The sequence below is a fragment of the Lipotes vexillifer genome, unplaced genomic scaffold, assembly GCF_000442215.2.
Source record: "Lipotes vexillifer unplaced genomic scaffold, Lipotes_vexillifer_v1.1 scaffold90, whole genome shotgun sequence".
Taxonomy (NCBI): Eukaryota; Metazoa; Chordata; class Mammalia; order Artiodactyla; family Lipotidae; genus Lipotes; species Lipotes vexillifer.
In genome coordinates, this window is record NW_006782310.1 from 7,263,801 (window position 1) to 7,279,097 (window position 15,297).

The window sequence follows — 15,297 nt, forward strand, 5'->3', positions numbered from 1 at the left end:
TGGTTGTTTCCTGATGGCATTACTTCTCTCTCCTACAGGCAATTCTGCCAAACACATGCTCAGGTTAATGTCTAAAATACAAGACCTTCCAACAAAAGAAAGACAAATATCCTAATAGAAAATGAATAATGTTTATGCACAAACAATTGGCAGTAAAGAAATTACAAATGACTGAGAAATATATGAAAGGATGTTCAAATTCACTAATGATTCATGCAAATGAAAATTAAACTAATAATGAGATATCATTATATGACCCGAAAAAATATAAAACAGCTAATGCTGAGAAGGATGTAGGAAAAAGTGTCCTTTCATATGCAGCATGTAGAAATGTGAATGGGTAGTTTTTGAAAGCAATCTAGCATAATTCATCAAAATTAAAAATGCATATGTGTTTTGAAACCAGCAATGCCACTCATAGAAATCTATCCAATATAAAGAGATCCACTAACACTTAAACACATATGCACAAAGACATTTGCTGCAGAGGGCTTTGAAATAGAAAAGCAATCTAAGAAACAAACAAAACATCCTTGAGAAAAAAAAATGAGTACTAAGGCATTAGAAATGCTTGAATAACTTATGGTCTATTTATACCATAGACTATTATGCAACCATTATAAGAATAAATTAGTGTGTTGGCACTATAGGAGTTGATTAAGAGGGATTTCAATGAGTGAGAAAGGATGCAGAAATGTAGATAGATGACACTAATTTATAATAGTGACCCAACCCACTTATGTATTTGTATCTTTATAATGTATACTTGTCTGTATACACACATACACATGCACACATACTCATATTCATATGTTCATATGAATATGAAAAACATGGAAAGGTGCATTCACAAAGTTGTTAACATGAGTAACCTTGGGAGGGGAGTCATGGGATCTGATGTGAATTGGCAAGAGCTGGAGAAAATGCCAAACATTAGTTTTGCGTCCCCTGCCATAGCTTTTAATTGTCCCCCATTGTCTATAAAATAATAATATTTAGCCTCCACTATCTTACCTCAGTCTATCTTCCTGGCCTTGCATAATACTGTATCCTGTAAGAACTTTCCATATCAACCCAAATTATCAGTTTTACTGATTTTTCAATTCATCATAGGTTTTCTCCTCCCCCTGTCTTTTACTTAACCCCCATACTCACCCAAATAATTGCCCCCCCCTTCTTTTCAACTATCTCTTTATGGGATCCCTCAAATTTTACTTGCTTTATGAAGTTTCCTACTCACTCTGGTCTTCTTTTTTATCCTTTTTGTAATAATGCTACTTCATCTTACACAGTTACCCTTCCTTCAAGATCTTTCTGATCATCCCACCAACTTGCCTGTGCAGAGAGCTTTCCACTGACCACTGAGCTTAGTGCACCTACTCAAAGAAACACCACCAAATGATGGAACCCAGCTTTCTGAGCCCAAGTCTGTGTTCTTTTCATTAAACCATGCTTGCTATATTGTTTTCTTTTGTATGTGAAGAATGTCATCTGCTGCCTGTCTTTCAAAGACTGGTATTAACCTATTTTTGGACCTTGCTTTCTGTCTCTGGTTTCCTGGTCTCTTAACCTTACCGAATGTAGGGTAGGCAGTTTGCCAGGGCTCCTGTGAATTCTTATCTAGACCCCCAGATACATTTAAGGGTTAAATATATCTCACTGCCATTATTGAGGTCCTGTCTTCGGCTAGGCACAAAACTCAGCACATTATATGCAATAACAATGCAAGCAGTGTTTCATGATTAGCCCTTTTACAGATGATATACAAAGATGAGGCAAATAGTTCTGGGTCCCACAGGTGAGTGAAGGAGCCAGAGCTCAGCTTGCAAAACCTGTTACCTTTCACAACCCTCTGTTGGGTAGATCTACCTTCACCTTCAGAATCAGGACCTTGGACAGGGAACACCTGCAGGCTAGCACGGAACGAAGAGCCATATGAAAGCAAAAGGAACACAGAACTCTTGGCAAATAGAGTCAAAGCTGGCAGGAGTCCACACAGGAGCTAGGATGGGAGGCAGGAGCCTGGGAATCATTATGGGAGGACTTCCTTTGGCCCTACAGGTGGTGTACTCTGCAATTGGTTCAAGACCTACTTGAAAATCCCTGCATACATTTACCTCTTATCTCTAACTTCTCTTCATGCCTAAATCTTGACACAATCAAATCCGTTTCTGGATGTTACCTCTTCCGTTGCCTCCCAAGTCTAGTTGCTGCCTCCCTGAAAGACAGTAAACTCATCCTGGAACTTTGAATTAGTTCACATCTGTCTGGTTCTTCAGATGTATTCAAGACTGTCAGCTCATCATTCAGGCAACTGAGTGAAAAATAACACCCTCAACCAGAAGGGGTACATCTCAACATATTTGGACTTAACTGACTTAAGTCCCTGACCCCTGACTTAACTACCTTGGAATTTCAGAGAGGAAAACCCACAGTGGAGAGGCCCAGGTTTCCTCTCCCTTTCCCAGTAGGCACAGTCTCCATGAGCTGTGCTATTCACACATGCCCAGCGTGCTGCCATCAGGGATCAAAGACAGTGTCAAAAGAGGCAGAAATAGCAGAAACCCAATTCCAATGCCTTTGCAGCTTGCTGTCATTTAGCATTTCACTTCCAGAAATTTCCCAGGGTGCATGAAGTAGTTGTGTGTATTTAAATTTTGACACTTACCTGCCCATTGTCCCATCTCCTTTCTGAGTATCCAGAGATTCCCACTATTAGTCAAAGGGGATGCACATGGGGTAATAAGAAGACAAACAGCTCTGTAACCTGACCACATTGTTTTAAATAATTTCTGACTCAGAGTGACCATATCTCTACCCTTTTGCTGCTACTCCACTGTACCCTCCTCTCCTCAGCAATTCCTGCTTCTATTCTGGCCTGATGGGGTCAAAATATCATAAAATCACCCATTTAACATGAGTCTAATCCATTTTTTTTTTCTTGAAATATCAAAGCAGTCAGTGTGCACTCAGAAACACTGTATATCAAGAGACTGGGTTCTCTGGTTCTCATTTGAAATTTCTGAGGTTCCTGTAACACTAGCTTAAAGTTCAGTCAGTTTGATGTTATGACTTTGAGTTTGACGTTTAAAGCACTATGAAATAAACATCAATACAACTCTGACTCTTGTTTCATTTGAACTATTCAGCCCTCTAGGGCAGACTTGGGCAAATCCAGAAATTTGAGTTTCACCGATTACTGAACTTTAAAGAAGGACTGAAGTTACGGATTAAGGGAGTCTAACTTTCAAAAAAAAAATGGCTTCTAACTTAAGTAAAGAGCTCAGGCTCCTCATCAGCATTTCCTGAGCCATCTCTGGTTAGAAGTTGGCCCCACTGGAAGTCAGTCTACAGCCTGTCTCTATTCTTCCAGAATTACAGGTTGCCATGGTTACAGTGACTTCTGGAAATGAACTTCATAATTGCTGCATATTGCATATAAACAGCTGGATTCCCTCTTTCAATTTCACTCTGAAACAATGAAGGCCCAAGAAAATGTCCTTGTATTTGAATCATTGGCATGCTAAAGATCATTATACTAGGAGCAAAGCATCATGGCATAGGGAATTTTGAGGAAATGATAAAATCAAATTCCTCAGATTCTATATATGTAGATGAATGTAAAATGCATATGTGTGATCCAACAGACACAGAATCAGGATACCTGAAAAGCTTAAAGAATCCTCCATTTCAAGAACCCATTAATCTAACTCCTGTTTTACAGGGTTTGAGACAGAAACTCAGAGATTGAGCATTTTCTCTGCAAAGTCTCACAGCAAGGCAGGTACAGAATGGGATTTACAGAACAACCTGGCACTGTGAATACGGCTCTAGTTTGAGACTCAAAACCTGGGCTTAAGTTCTGGATCTGCTACCAGTTAGCTGTGTGGCCTCCAAGTGTCATTTAATCTGGCACTTCATTTATGTCTGTAAATTAAGGCAGTTGGTTAGAAAGCTTTTGGTGCATGTACCTGTCAGTGTTGTCTTTGTTTATCAATAATGGTGCCAGAGAAGCCATGATTAGGGATTGTCTCTACCCTAAATACATACTATAATGGCCCCCATGGTTTCCTAAGATTCTCACACTGTAGTTCCCTTAGGGAAACACATTGATTTGATTGTTAAAGTCATACTGCTATGAAAGAGGTGCAATCTTAATAATTATCAATACCCTAGTTAATCACACAGAAGCATTGAGGATGTGATGCACCAACAGGTAATAAGAAAGGGGTTCTTTTTGGGGAGGAAAGTTGTTTGAAGGGGACACATGTCCTGCAGCTTTTTGGAACCCAGCTCAACAGTGAGCATTCACCTGGTTGATAGAGTAGAATGAGGATTCAAAGGGGATGTCATAAATGAGATGAGCTCTTTCACAAAATTATAGTTTTTTTTTTTTTCTTCTGTGTCTTTCAATCCATTCAAGTAGTTGTCTCTCTCCATGAGAAAACCTCAAAATTGTGCCAAGGAAAGTTACACATAGACTAGCAATGCTGATAAGGTAATAATTAAAAACAAATAAGAACAGTTGACCACACACAACTGTTAATAGAGAAGTATTTCTTTGTCCTGCCTAGAGCTTGCATTGGTAACATCCTAGTTCTGTATGGAAGATCTCAGAGGCAAGCCTCCTGTCTCTCCAGGACTGTGCAGCCTGCGCTCTCCCTCAGTCCTGTTAAGGTTTGATACTCCACAAGTTGAGCCCTCTTTGGATTACAACATGTAACAAAAAGAGGATTTTAAGCCTCCTTCTTGGAACTCGACTGACTTTTCAGGCAGGAACTGGCCGTGGTTTTCCAGAAGTTTTGAAAAAAGAAATATACAAGGCTGTATACATGGCTGTGCAGCAATTGATCTGGGTGACTTTGTTTCCTATATAGAGGTCACAAAATACTTATTTTAAGAAAACAACAACAAACAAACAACAAAAAAAAACACAAACTAATTTTTTAAAACCCTTCTCTAACTCGCAGGACTACAGCTGGGGCTAAGGAAGACCACTGGCAACCTCTCTACCACTCCTCAGTTGGAAGCAATCATCCTGGTAATCTGTAGACACTTGGGTATAGCCTGATCCATCTTTGATCCCTTCAAAAATGTTGCTTGTACAATGAAGTTCTTCCTAGATCCTTACTTGCTGTAGATCTTGTCCTCTGACTTGTTTTTCTTCTTTCCCCATCTATATGTTTCCTGCTGTCCCTGTCACTGATAATATCTTATCACCATCAAGTTCCCCCCTACACCCGCAAACTCCTTGCCTTTTCCCCTGGGTAAATATATCCTCCAAAACACACAAGATGTTCTTTGAGGGGACCAATTAGGTCCTTCATATTTGGGGTTTCTTTCAAAGGACATAGCTCTCAATAGCTATTTGTTGATTTTTTTTTGATAATTTGATATGTCCTAGAATTTTGATAGCCAGGGTTACTGAATACAAATCATTCATTCATCAATTTTTTGAGTGTCTACTATGTGTTAGAAATTTTCATAAATAATATCTTATTTCTTCAAACTTTTTTTTTTTGATTTAGGAACAAAGATAAACTAAAAATGAGACATAAAGAGAAGATGGAAGATTCTGCTAACAGAAGTTTGAATTTCTACCAGTATTGTTTTTTACCCCAGGCTTACCAGTTCTCTCTCTATTTTTATTTCTGTATGCGTGTGGGAAAAGCCAGAGGGAAATTTCTGGGTTTGTTGAGGGGAAAATGGAGGTGTTGGAGATGATAAAATAAGTTTTTCTGACCTCTACTTCCAAGGACCAAAAAGATATATGGTTATAGAGCCTCTGGCTAAAACTGTTTTGCAGAGTTCATTTTAGGAAAATAAAGCTTGCCTCTGTTCAGAGACAAGTGAGAAGATTACTGAGCGGGGTAAGAAGTAGAGAGGAGTAGTATTAGCAGGTAGAACTTTCTGTGGCAGAACTCTGTACTTCCTTGTCTTATGTAATCCTTATCCACTCACCCAGGGCTGTCATTCCTGCCTCCGTGCCCTCAAGAACAAACGCAGCCAGTACAGTGACATTTTAATAATAATACTTTGTACTTATATAGCACCTGTCAGCCAGTGATCTCAAAGTACTTCCCCTGAGATTAACTCGTTAATCCTCACAAGGATAAGTGACATTCCCAAGGTCACAGTAAAGTGAACATCAGGGGTGGGTGGAAGCCTTAAGCTCCCTGCTCACATCAAAACTCCAAAGGCTGTCCACCTGCCTGCCTGCCACAGAGTTGCCTCTGACATAGCCCAGACTCACAAAGCCATCATGCCTTTGTAATTGCATGCATGGGTCTCCCATGGAATTTTTTTTGTTCAATCAGTCTAATAATCAGATCACCTCTGTTTAGAAAACACCCCATCTATAGCTGGAAATGTAAACATTCTTGGGAAGGGGCATAGAAGGCTGGAATATACCACCTTGTAGAATGTATTACCTTGTATCTTGGATTTGGAGGTTAGCTGCAAAAAGCTCACTCAGCCCAGCAGAACAAACCAGGTAGGGAAGGCACATTTGACTAGATTTGCCTAGCAAACAGCTTTATGAGAAGGCTGGCTAATAGTGAGGTTCAGCAATCAAAGTGATTACATCCTCTCTTTCCCATGGAAGTAAATAACAGCCAGTGCTAGGGGCTTAAGCTGGCACAGAAGGAATGCCCAGGGCAATAAGAACACAGAAATACAGAAATAGGGGCTTTGAGCAGCTATTGATCTCTGAACATTGAGACAACCCTGGAAAGAGTCTCTTTCTAGGAGGTGCTTCCCAGACCATTAAGCTGGGGTTCACAGGCTGAACCTCATTCCTATACAATGTCTGGATTACCACATAGGTGCCTGGAACAAAGAGTCATATATAAGAGCCTTGACTGAAGATCATATTTGCAAGAATTGGGGCATATTGAATTTGAAATTCAAACAAATTGTGAAAGCAAAGGAAAAGAATTGGGAGCATATGGCTTGACCTGTGTTTTGACAGTTTAGGATCATGGTTGCAGAAAGCTTACCTGAAAATACTAAGGACATCTTCTGGATCATGTTAACAGAGAAAGTGGTTACTGCATGGAAGGTCAGAGCATCTTCAGCATTTTCTGAATCACTGGGGTCTGGCTCAAGAACCAATGCAGGGAAACACCTTTAGGTGGGGTGGAAGAAAAGAGAGGTGGGAGACTGTCTCTCTTAGTCCTGTTGGATATACAAATGGTATGTCCATGACTAGGTAATTAATACAGAGAAGTAAGTGCCAAGTAAGTGTTTTAAAAATAAGCTAAAATATTTTAGAAGAAATAAAAGTCAACCAAAGTTACTACTATCAGAAAAGTACCACGGTGTGAGTAAAATTTAAACAAGGTCCTCAAGATGGGTTGGCTGGATCAGAGGGAGTACACAAGAGTAAAACCATCATAATAATTGCTATGCATTAAACCCATACTATGTGCTAGATACTTTATTATATATTCATTTGCTTCTGAATCCACACAAAAACCTAATAATGAATGAATGATTATACCCAGCTTAAAGTTGAGGAAGCAGCTTCAGAAAAATATTAAATAATTAATTAAAGGTGACAGAGTAAGGAAGCAGCAGAAGTAGTATTCAAATTCCTCTGTCCAATGCCTATCTGGTGATCATGTCCCTATATCATACCTTGTCTCACTTACTAGGCAATGCTGCACAAACTTAGGAGGAAGGCTAGGTCCATGACATGAGGTGGGACCCCTATAGTGGTGACCTATCAGGGACATACAGGAGAATGGAGGCAATAAATATGGAGGTGGGATTTGAGGCTATAGAGTTCGTGGCCTTGAATCTCTAGCCCAGGAGTTTAGACTCCATCCAGCAGACCCGGGGATCATGGAAATGTTACAAGGAAGGAAGTGTCCAGAGTGTTCTCATAGAAACATTGTATAGGAGTATCATGGACTGTGGCCAGGTAAGGAGAGTGCCCTGTGAGGGGTTATTGTAATTGTTCAGGCCTGGGGTGGCACTGCTCAGACCTTCAAGTACCCTTGGTGAGAAGAGATGGATGTAAGAATAATTTTAAAAGAATACTCAAGAGGATATTGTAGCTGTCAGAAGTCATCCTCTTGGACCAACGGAGGACCAGAATCATGAGAACCTAAAGTTGGCTGACTAGGTACTTTAAGAGAACAAAGCAGCCTGAACACATGATGCTCAGTTTTCCTCTAGAGGACGCCTGAGAGCAAGGACTGCAAGCCCTCCCTTTCTCATCCTCCTCAGGACCAGACCACCCTCTGTGGTCAGGAATAGCTACCTTTATGCAACCATAAACTTCCCTGCTTCTATTTAAACACTAATTTCCTCTACTTAGAAGTTGGTCGATTAGGGAGCTTTAATATCATATTAAGTAGTGATTTGTAATCCAGACATCAGTGACTTCTCATAAAGAGGGAGCTGTAAGACTGCATGACCTCAAGGAATCTGCATGTATCTGGAAGGACAGATTCAGATCTGAATCGACTGTGGGAGAGAAGGTAGATTTTAAGCAAATAACTTGGGGTAGACTACAGCTATATGACATCTTCTCACCAAGAGACCTGTATACATCAATTGTCCTAATTCTATCTGGAATTGACAGCCCATTCTTTTTTTTTTTTTTTTTTTTTTTTTTTTCATGGACTGTTATCCTGCCTATTTCTGTCCACTCCCTCTCTAGAGAGAGGGCAATATCATATAGAGGGGAACTGGAACTTACCCACATTTCTGCTCTGTTTTCTCTGGGTTCTTGCAAAGTAGAAGCAAAAAAAGCTGACAGGCTCAAGGTGTGTGTATGTGTTGGGTTCAATTCATTCCCCTCCATAGACCCCTTTGTCACAGGTTTAAACAAAGAACTAGTTAGCCATCATTTGCCAAGCATGGGGACCATGGTGACTCTATGCCAGAGAAGACTGGGGTGAAGGATCTGTGACAGCTTTAGAGATGGTGACAGTGATAGAGCCATAAGGCGCCAGTGGAGGGAGTGCATCTGAGTCCATGGTGACAGTAGAGTTTATGTTGGTGCAGCATGGGTCCAGGAGGAACTTGAACTCTGGGTGTTGAAGTCCTGCAACACCAGGCATTGAAATAACCCAGGAGCTCCACTGGCAATATATTATATTGAAAACCTGTCTGGCTGCCGAAAGGTGGAGCCCTCTTTTTCTTCTTCTATAATCATTGTTCTGCAGTTTTCTCATATAAGATTGGCAAGCAGGTGGGGCAGTGTAAATATCTGATGAGCCACCCTTTATATTTTTCATGAGGAATTTCTAGAAATAATGCTCCCCTCAATATAAACTGTCTAACTCCGGATAGACACGAAAGTTAGGAATTTCAAGCAGTTCTCAGGCCAATGGAAGAGGCAAGTGAAACCAGGAAACTCCTGCAAGATCATAGGATGCATGGTGCCAACCTCTGCCCTCTCCTCTCACAAAGAGTGCAGCTGGCATTGGGGTTGTGGAGCTGTCACCAAAGCGTGCAATTGCTTCACTACAAGAGAGAGGAGCGGCACCCTGGGAACCTTCCCAGCGCCCCTGAGGCACAGAGACCCAGGATAACATTGGGAGATGCACCCCCTGCTGGCTTTTATTGTATGCTAATGCAATGGGACCACCAGTCTAAAGTCTGTCTGTGCATAGAAAAGGGATTTCTTTGTGTCTAGTTGGAAGTTGTTTGAAATTCCAGAGAGTAGAAATGAGTATGAATGGTGCAGGAGGGAGGGAAGGAGGAGGAGGACATAAAGTAGAAAGGGAGGGTGAATGGGAGAGGGTAAAATAAGGATCAGTGAGGGAAAAATGAGAAAAATTCAGAGCGCTGTCTGCTTTAATGAAGTATAACTTAAACAAACTGCAGGGTAAGGGACAAGCAGATACTTTTCATTGTATGTTACCAAAACATATCCCTGGGACCGGGGTTGCACACAACAGGGAAGCCCAAGGTCACCCAACTTCTGAAGAATGAGAAATTGAGCCCAGGTACATTCTCCAGAGCATGTTTTTCCTTATGGAAGAGCTGTCACTTACTGTGCTCCTTTCTTCCTTTCCAGAAGGGACAGAATCCTCCTAACATAATGAGAAAGATTTCTGTGCTCCCTTCAGAATACCTTTCTTTCATAGTTGTGCCTACTTCCAAGAGTGACTTTGCAGACACTGTTATCAAGTTAGTAGAAAGAACGGAAAAAAGGAGGAAGGGAAGAAAGGATAAGGAAAATAAGTAGGAAGAGAGGGATGGAGGGAAGGATGCAAGGGATGGAGGGAGAGGGATAGGAAGGAAGGGAGAGAAGGAAGGAGGGAGATAGAGAGGAGAAGAAGGAGAAATGTCCCCCTAACACATCACATGCCATATGGTAGATGTGGTGCTAGTTCTACTCCTGGCAGTTTTATATAGACATACCTCATCCCCATACCATCCTTAATCAGAGGCTACAGAGAATGTTACATAACCTCATGCATGGGAGAGGAGGCTCCATAGTTGCTCCATTCATCTTTTCTTTCTCGCTGGTCTTCTCCAGCTCCCAGACCCTGAGGCACACAGCTGGACTCTTCTACCCCCCTACCACTTGGTCCTTCATCTCCTTCTCCAGTTGAGCATGGGGCCCTTCAAGCAGGAAGCAGAAGCTACATTACCTCTTTCTTTTGTAACCTCATGAGTAACATGATGAAGTGTTGAGAACATATAAGGTTTTCAATATATATCTGTGGAGTCATCATTTTCTCTAATGTGGAAAAAAAATAAGACTCCATGCAATATCTAAGTTTTAGCTCTATAATAAAAAGAAGTGTCCCATTGAATAATCTTTGGAATGATTGGTGAAAAGTGTTCAGTGACTTTTCACGGTGACAAACCATCTTGTGTCAATTAGGATCAAAACCATTTGGTATCAGAGGAACAGAACTGGGGCATAAGCTCACAGTGTGTAGGGACAGGGAGCCACCAACAAGCCCCTTTCCTCTTCATCAAAAACCCAAGTATATTTCCTGTGAATTCACAAAATCATTTTGCTGTATTTAAAATTCCAAATACTTTTCAAGCACTCACCTGGATCATCCACCTTGATATGTGGGCCACAGGAAGGTGAGATATAAAAGAGGTTGATTGGAAACAGCTATGGGATGTAAGTTCTGCCACTAGTCTGGCTGTGTGATAGTAGACAAGTGTCATCCCTTATCTGTGCCTCAGTTTCTGTCTGCAAAAAAAAAAAGAAATTGAACTTGAAAGAGGTAAAATCTAATAACTCCCAGCCTTAACAGCCTAGGTTTAAGCCTCTAGCCTCATACTAGGAATTCTGTAGGAACTTCACTGCATGGGCACTCCCAGAAGATTGCTGCATTAGCACCCATGGTTTCTCTGACTCTCTTAAAGCTATCTTGTCTTACACAAGGAAATCTGTGAATAAATGAATGAATGAATGGATGGATGGATGCATAACTACCCCATTTCCTCTCCAAGGTGTATGGATCATAAAGAGAACATACACACCTTCCGTTTACTAAACCAATCAGTAAGGGTGTATTATATTTTATAACATTTCCATCTGGTGTGTGTGTGTGTGTGTGTGTAGTATGTACACATGTTAGGAGATTATTTTATGTTATTATAAATAATGTAAGATAATAACAAATCTATACTAATTGGGGAATACTACCAATATTATCGGGCTTACCTATATCTCTTCTTTGTGTCCCCACTTGTTAGGGAAAACTTTATCCTTACCTTCATAGTTTTCTATTTTCCTACCCCTTTAATGCTTACATCAATTTACACCAGTTTAAATTGTAGCAAAAGTGGAGGGGAAAAAAATGTTATGAAAAGTTGCTATGAGTTACTAGTGGGGAACTCTTTTATGGTCTTTGAAAAATCTAATGAAAGAAACTACATTTTAACTCTCTTAAAATTACCCTTGGTTGCTAAGTTGTGTTTCACTGAGTCCAACACATGTTAAGGCTGTATTGCATGGGACTACAGGCTACACTTGGGTTTTGTTTGATGATCTCTGGATGAGACTTGTACTTCTTAAGGTACCCTCTCCAGCTGTAACTCAGGTAGAATCATCTTCCTAGACTAGTACCAACAGTGCATTTTCATGAGTGCCTAAGCCTATTGTACTTGTATTGTCAAGAAGTTTGAGTTGACCCAACCAAAGCCATCATTGTTGTTGAACTGCAAAAACTAAGGAAAATTACAAAGATTTCAGACTACAATAATGACTGAATTCCAAATTTTGGGAAAAATATGGGCAGAAATAAACGTTTTAAGTAAGAATCAACCTTGCATACTCTTAATCAGATAAAGGTGTTGAAAAATTCCCTTAGCAATATTTGAACAGGATATTAAGTATTTTGATCTAACTTCTACAGACATCTATTTTCTGAAGAAATCAGTCATTTGGGGGCAAGGAGAAGAGAACTGTGTCAAGTTGAATCAGATCCATGAAGAGCTTAACTGGCATGAGCACAGGCCATGAGGGTCTTGGCTCTGTCCTGAGACTAAAACCAGCATTGGAACTTCTCGTTCAAGCTATTTGATTAAAAAAAAAAAAAAAAAAAAAAAAAAACTTTGGGGATTTTAATGCCTGAAGCCTACCTTTCCCATGTGCCCTTTCCATGTATCACCTAGAAGTTACTGTGCTCGTAACTGAAGGAAAAGGACTGTTAATCATGTTTAGAGCATGCCACTGAAACAGTAGCAAAATAAACAGCTATAGAGGAGGAAAATTGATGGCATATAAGGGAGAATTTAAAGGACCAGTATATGTTTACTTTGTTGCAGGACATTCTGCCACACTGTGGGGCAAAGAAAAAGAAGTATATATGACGGTCTCTTCCTTTCAGCAGAGATAAACTATATGCAAACAAATGCACCATAAATCAATATGGGCCATTCACAACCAGGATTATGGGAAACCGGGGTGTTTGGTTAAGTAGCCTACAGATAAAGATGTATCTGAGCAAGACTTTGAAATGTGTCATTTCCCCAGGTCTTTATGAGAATAACCACATAAATAGAATAACGCTGATTTTTCTAAACACTGGTTCACCATGGAACATCAGTTTAATTCATTAGTAATCAGTAGTTACTCTCATTGTGTATATATGCTGTGCTAAGCAAGGTATTTCATCTAATCATCACAACTTTCCTATAGATGTAATGGGCATTATTAATGCTGCTTTTTTACAGATTAGGAAACTGAGGCATAGGGAGGTTAATAACTTGTTCATAGTCCCAGAGGTTAAGGATCCAAGGCTCCAACCATAGTCTATCTGATGCCAAAGTCATTGGACTCAATCCTGCCTTAATAAAAGCTGAATCTCACTGCACATTTGTCATGAGCCAGTGGCCATTCTAAGCACTGTGTTAGTGCAATTCACTTAACACTTACAATATGGTAGGGAAAATGCAATTATTTCTCATTTTACATATAAAGAAACAAGAAAAGAGAGATCAAGATATTCATCCAAGGTCACACAGCTAGAAAGTTACAGAGCTGGGATACAACCCTGGTAGTTGATTTGAGAGTCAAGTTCATAAGCCCTACACCCTAGTGCCTCTCAAGTTTCACATTAGGCAAAATATTCTACATGTATCTACTGCCCATTCTACCCCACAGTGTGGTTTTAAGGTGTGGAGATGTTGTTGACATTTAAACCCTGATTAGTCTTTCACCATTCATCTGAGTAGTTATTTTAAGTTTACGTACAACCAGAACAAGCTACCTTGACTTGGGAAATTATACAGAGAATTATTAGAGAGATGTGGAAGGTCCCATTGGCTCAAGAAACTTCTCTACAGATCTCAGTCAAGTTTTTAAATTTCCAATCTGTTGGTGGTAAGAAGAGAGACCTTTATCAGAGGTAAAACTCAGAGTTATGGTTATATTGAATGACTTTCCTTTGAAAGAATGGACCAGAGGACTGAGCAGTCAGGAGCAGTCAGGATGTGTTGAGGAGAATGAGGGGCACTAAAGGTAAAATTTGCAATGGGCTGCCTTGGTACTCAGCAGGCAACACTTGGGGCACTAAACTCTATGGAAGGAAAGACATCTGCGGAAAGAAAAGGGAATCTCTGGTGGGAAAATAGATGGGAAAGTATACAACTCCTCAGTGGTTTCTGCATCATTTCCTGCGACCTTAACTTTGTCTGAGGAACCATGGCCAAGTCCCATAGGGCAATGGAGGAATACCAGCCTCAATTCAGCCACATCCCCATATTTGTAACGGGTACAGACTTGGAGAGAGACCAGTGTTGTGTAAAACATGAGGTTCAAAAAAGTGAATATTTGTCAGTATCAATGGCCAGTCTTTAGCATGAGGGAAAATCTCTCCTTTCCCTCTGTGTGGGCTTATCTGTTGCAACCGCCTCTCCTCCACATGTACTGCTTAGTCAGGGGATATGACTATGAGGCTACATTTTGTCAATAATGAGCTGAGGGTTTAGAGGAACATATTTTACCTCCTGGGCCATCGTATATTTACTTGTGTACTATTGTCATAGCTTTTATTGGTCAAACATAAATTATGGGTACCATATATACACGGTGTGCTTTCTACTCTGACTCAAATAGCACCCTAAGCAACACCATGAGGTGAATATTCTTTTTTCAATATGTATTTTTAATGAGGTATAGTTGATTTATATTAGTTGCAGATATACAACATAGTGATTCAGAATTTTTATAGATTATACTCCATTTAAAATTATTATAAAATATTGACTATATTACCTATGCTGTATCATAAATAATTAGAGCTTATTTATTTTATACACAGGAGTTTGACCTCTTCATCTCCTAGCCCTAACTTGTCCTTCCCCTTTCCCTATCCCCATTGGTAACCACAAGTTTGTTTTCTGTATTTGTGAGACTGTTTCTGCTTTGTTATATTCAGTTGTTTGTTTTATTTTTTAGATCCCACATATAAATGATAATGAACAGTATTTGTCTTTTTGTGTCTGACTTATTTCACTAAACATCATACCCTCTGAGTCCATCCATGTTGTTGCAAATTGCAAGATTTCATTATTTTCTATGATTGAGTAGTATCCCATTGTGTATATATGTACCACATCTTCTTTATCTATTCACCTATCAATGGGCACTTAGGTTGTTTCCATATCCTGGTTATTGTAAATAATGCTGCTATGAACATTGGGGTGCATGTATCTTTTCAAATTACGGTTTTCATTTTCTTCAATTATATGCCCAGAAGTGGAATTGCATGATCATATCATAGTTCTATTTTTAGTTTTTTTTTTTTTTTTTAATGGCTCCATCGGGTCTTAGTTACAGCATGCAGGATCTTCACTGAGGCATGT